This window comes from Eriocheir sinensis, chromosome 9, assembly GCF_024679095.1.
Source record: "Eriocheir sinensis breed Jianghai 21 chromosome 9, ASM2467909v1, whole genome shotgun sequence".
NCBI classification, from domain to species: Eukaryota; Metazoa; Arthropoda; class Malacostraca; order Decapoda; family Varunidae; genus Eriocheir; species Eriocheir sinensis.
In genome coordinates, this window is record NC_066517.1 from 968,010 (window position 1) to 973,442 (window position 5,433).

The following is a 5,433-nucleotide window of genomic DNA, read 5'->3' on the forward strand; positions in this document are numbered from 1 at the left end:
ATCATCTCATATCTCATCTCATCTCCCTTTCCTCATCTCCTTCAGTCCCGCTTACCCTTCACATAGCTACCTTTGGCTTTCCTCCTCATCTCATTTCCCTTCTCATCTCATCTCCTTCAGTCCCTCTTACCCTTCACATACGTTTGGCTTTCCTCTTCATCTCGTATCCCTCTTCATCTCATCTCTCTCCTCCAACTCTCTCGGTCCAAGTTGAGTCTATATTCTCAAACGTCTCGGTTCATCCCACTCTACGACAATTTCCCAAGGCCACAGAGAAGATCAACCGGGTTATCATCAATGTTGCCAGATTGTCGTACTCAGCCTCTTATGTTTACCGATTTCCGACCCAAATCTGCTTTCATTACCCAAATAACTGTCTTCATATATGGTTATCATTTAAAAGGTGAATTACTGGTGCTTCTTGGCAACAGGTATGGGCCAGACACCAGTAAATACATGGCTCTTGAGTACGATAATCTGGCAACGGTGCTTTTCATGTGTGTATTTTCCGTTCGTGGTGCAGAGGTCGTGTCAGACTATCACTGGCATCGCAAAACAGTCCGTGAAAAGCCCAGCAACTTCCACGAGAGGCTTTTCAAACAGACGAACTGAGGCGCCGAGACTTTACCCATCACCCCCTTGGCTCTTGTCTCACCCACCGTTGCCAGATTATCGTACCCAGAGCACAGTATTTACCGGTTTCTGACGTATAACTATTGGCAAGAAACATCAGGAATTAACTATTTTAACGATAACTATGAATGAATCTCGTTATTGGGGCCCAGGAGACAGTTTTGGAGTCAGTAATCGGTGAAAATAAGGAGCTGAGTACGACAATATGGTAACGTTGGGTCACTCTCACCCCGTTCTCCCCTTCCTTTTCTCACGTCTGATTGTGGAATGGGCTCCTTCCCTCACACACGGGGCAGGCAAGGTCACCGCTGGGATGCTCTATAGGTTGGCAAGGGATGGGTACTGAGGCTGAGAGGTAGGCAGGTATAGTTGTGTGGTGGTGATGGTGGTGAGGGCAATATTGGGTGGTGATGGTGATGAGGTTAATATTAGGTGGTGTTGATGGTGGTTATGGTTGTTTATCCTTTCTCCTCTTGTATGCCCCACCATCTCCTCCTCCTCCACTAGGTTAGAAAAGGAGATGAAGAGGAGAAGAAAGAATTATGCACAGAGAAAAGGAAAAAAAGAGGAAGACGATGGAGGACAGAGAGGAAGGAAGGCAGGAAAAAGTTAATATAGAAACTGATAAAGAGGAGGAATAGGAAGAAGAAAGTAAGAAAGACGAAGGTAAAGTGAGAGACGGAGATAAAGAGGAGAGAGAAGGATGTAGACTGTAGAGAAAGAGAAAGGAAGGAAGAAGAGGAAGGAAGTATCGGCCCTCACTTGCTCATCCACTTCCTCCTCCATTCCACACACTGTTCTCCTTTCTCCCAGCCTCAAAAACACCTTCCTTCACCTGAAAATAGTGATCTGTTGGCTATTTGCTCCTCTGCCACCCTCGTCCTCGTCCTCCTCATCGTCTTCCCTTATCTTTTCAACATCTTACTGTATCCTGGAATTTGTGATCTACATTTGCTCCTCTTCCACCCTCGTCCTCGTCATCCTCCTCCTCTTCCTTTATCTGTTCAACGTCATCTTACTTTATCCTGGAATTTGTGCCCCTCATATGGTCTGCCTCCACCCTCATGCTCGTCAATCTCATGCTTCACTGTTTTCCCTCCTCCTCGTCCTCCTCATCTCCTTCCTTGACCTGAACTTTGTGACCCGCATGTGCTCCTCCTCCATCCTCATCTCCTCTTCATGCCACACTCTTTTCCTCCTCCTCCTCTTCCTCGTTCTCATGATCTTCCTTTAACTTTCCCGCATATGCTCCTCCTCCACCCTCATGCTCCTCGATCTCTGCATGCCACAGTTTTTCTCCTCATCCCCGGAACAGCCACAAGCCCTCCAGGTGACATCTACGCCGCTCAGGTTAACTCCTTCACAGTGATCTCAAAACTTCTCCCGTCTCTTTACGCAACATCTGTCCCCTCCCCCCTTCCCTTCCCCCTCCTGAACATGGCTTGGGGTCTCCTGCCTTCCCGTCCTCACTGACTTGCTGTTGTTGCTCGCTCAGCACGCCTCGCCCCTCCCGCCCCCCGCCCAGTCCACTCCCAGCATGAATGAGCGATGCCTTCCCGAGGTGTGGCATCGGTGAGGCGAGTCCGTGCCGCGTAGAGGGTGTGGCGTCAGGGTGGGGCCAAAGCCGCTCCAGCCAGCCCGGTCGGCGTGGCGGGCTGGCTGGGTGTGGGCTCACTGCGGCCTGAGCGTGGAGCCAGGCGTTCACCTCTGGAGGGTGTGACTAAAGAACGGCAGCGGCGGTGGAGCCTGACTGTGGCGGCGGACGGCAACTCGGCGGCTCCGTGCGCTGGGTGGGGATGCGCAGGGGTGGGGGCAGCCGTGAATGGTGATCCTGCAGGCCCGCTGATGTGTTCCCGGGCTTGAATTGTGGTGCAGTGTGGAAGTAGGCTGTCCTGCATTACGCTGTGAGGGGCAGGGGCGTGTGTCAGGGCCTGTGAAGCGATAGGAGTTCCGTGCTGGCAACTGTGGCTGCTGGGGACGGGCGGGCGTTCAGCGGGCTGGTGGGGGATTGGGTCGCCACTCGTCAGTGGAGGACTGGCTGCCGGTGAGTAAGGAGCGTGACGTCCACTGTGCTGTGCGAGGCCCTCAGACCGCCCCTGAGAGTGGCGACGAGCGAGTTGACGCAGTACGATCCTGGCGATGGTGAGGGAGCGAGTCTGATCGAGTGAGGAAGGAGAGACACTCTGGGCGGCGGAGTGAGTGCGTGTGCGTGTGTGTGCGGCAGTGTGAGTGCGTGTTAGCACCTTCCCAACCTGCCAGGTGTCTTGAGGTGTGCGTCACCCTGGTGCTGGATAGCCGCCACTCTCCTGTTGCTCCTGTGTGCGAGGATAAATAATTACTGAAGGCCTCCAGTCGTCGCGTGAGGGAAGGGTGCGTGTGTCCCTCCACACACTCAACGGCTCTTCGCTGTCCCCTTCGTCAGGTTAGTACGAACTCTTGTCTTGGGTGGTGACCTTCAGGTAACGCAAGGACTCCCTCTCGGCGGCTCCTGGAGACGTCAAACTCCATACTCACTCATTCAGGACCTGTGTGTGTGTGTGTGTGTGTCCCGCTGCCGCTCTTTTCCTCCACCTTACCCGCAACTTGTTGCCACCTGCTCAGTGGAATTAGGGCCTTTGCGGGAGTAAACTGGAGCACACTTAACGTTAATTAGACAACCGGGTGCAAGGAGTAAATTAAAGCCTTTACCGGAGTACACTAGCATCAGTCAGACAGATAACCAGGTGGAAATGTTAAATTTGGGCTTTTCAGGAGCAAGGGAGTACAGGAACATCAGTTAGACAACCAGGTGGAAATACTAAATTAGAGCCTTTGTCGGAGTAAGACAGAGTACACTAGCCTCAGTTACATGGACAACCAAGGATGGAGCACAGGAACACCAATAATAGTTTTGAGACAACCAGGTGGAAGGATTAAATTAGAACCTTTGCAGCAGTATGGAGTGCAGGAACACGAGAGAAAGAGTGGATGACGTTGGTAAAGGGTTGTAATGCAGTTAGTGCCCGTGAGGTGGGTGGGGTGGGGCAGCCGGGCATGATCAACAGTCCAGGCAGCGTCTACCTGGGCTGCCCTGCGCTAATCTGTCTACCTGGGCATGGGTCGCGAGCCGGAGTGTTGCCGTTCGCATACCAAAGGAACGGCAGACTTTTGGGTAACTGGCCTCACTACTACTGCTACTTCTACTATTACTACTGTTGTACTACCTCTTACTACTACTACTGTTTCCATACCACTTCTATTACTACTATTACTATTAATTACTTCATCACTTCGGTGGATAAAACTTAAATTCGGATGAGTTTGTTTGTCTTTTGGGTAGCTGTCCTCCTCCTCCTCCTCATACTACTACTACTACTACTACTACTACTACTACTACTACTACTACTACTACTATACCACTTCTCCCCCCCCCTCTCCCCTTTCCTCTCCCCTACAAAATTTAATAATAACCTCAATGTCCGTCAGTCAGACCCATCAAGTAAGCTGCTGGCTCTATTAACTAAACCAGTAATCAAATAAATCCCTTTCCACAGCTAGATAGTAACCCATTGCCACTATATTGCATGCACCGAAGGGAAGGCGAGGTTTAGGGGGCGAAAATAAAGTATAACCAATCATTTCCACGCTCATATCAGCCGAATAGAGAGAGATGGGATGATGTAAGGCATTGATAGGTTAGCGTTCATAATAGGTAGTGATGTAGAGAGTGTAGGAAGCAAGGTTGGTATTCTCAGCCTCTTTCCCCACTCACATCAGCTATTTCTAAAATCCCAAAAGGAGATCAGTCGGGTTCTAATGAGTGTTATTTTAGGTTCTTGGTACAGAAGGAGGGTCAGACTACCTCCAGGGCCATTAAACTACCCCTGGAAATGCCCCTAACTCCTACGTAAGCTTTGTCAAATATATGTGCTGGGGTGCCGAAGTGCTGAAGAATATGGACCCGAAATAAAAGAGAAAAGTGAGGGAGATAAGAGAAGGAAAGAGAGAAGCAAATGGGATGACTGAGAGGGATGAAGAGAAGAAGGAAAGAAACGAGTCAGAAGAGGAAAAGGAAATGACTGAGAGAAGGAAAGAAAGAAGAGGTAGAGAAGGAAAAAATGAAAGAAACGAACTAGAATAAAGGAAAAGGAAATGAGGAACAAAAAAGAAGAAGAGGCAAATGGAATGATTGAAAGGAATTAAGAGAAGAACAGGAGATAAACGAACAGTAAAAGAGGAAAAGGAAGTGACAGAGGGAAATAAAGTGGAAGAAAGATAGAAGCAAGTGGAATGATTGAGATAAAGAAAAAAAGGAAGGAAAAAAACGAACAGGAAAGAAGGAAAAGGAAGTAAATGATGGAGACAGTAGAAAAGAAGGAAAGAAAAAACAAGAAGAGGCAAATGTAATGATTGAGATATTAAGAGAAAAAAAAGAAGGGGTTAAAAAAGAAGAGGAAAAGGAAGTGAGTAAGGGAGACAGAAGGAAGTGGAATGATGAAGAGAAGAATAGAAGGAAAAAATGAAGAAGAGGAGATGACTGAGGAAGATGGAGAAGAAGGAAAGAAGAAAGAAAAGAGGCAAATGAAATGATTGAGAAGGATGAAGGGAAGAAAAGGAATTGAACTGAACAAGAAAGAAATTGAGGGAGACAGAGAATAAAAAAGAGAAGGAAAGAAAAACAAGAAAAAAGGGAAATGGAATGACGGAAAGGTATTGAGAAGAAAAGAAAGAAAAAACCTCACTATAACCAGGGTGGAGTTGAGAGGTGGAAGAAGACAAAAGTATACTAGAACCGCCTTTACTCCACCAAACAGTAACTTA

The 5,433-nt window shown here is 48.4% G+C and overlaps 1 protein-coding gene across 7 annotated transcripts in view; it reads left to right on the plus strand.

The window, feature by feature from the left end:
* The first annotated feature begins 2,468 nt into the window (after positions 1-2,468).
* Positions 2,469-5,433, plus strand: part of LOC126995804 (fasciclin-2-like) — a 76,456-nt gene continuing 73,491 nt past the window's right edge. Inside the window, exon 1 of one of the 7 annotated variants that reach the window (XM_050855652.1) lies at positions 2,469-3,055. The gene's annotated coding sequence lies outside the window, so the exon portion shown is untranslated. The remainder of the gene's footprint in view (positions 3,056-5,433) is intronic. The other 6 variants (XM_050855649.1, XM_050855653.1, XM_050855654.1 and 3 more) reach the window with 6 other exon arrangements.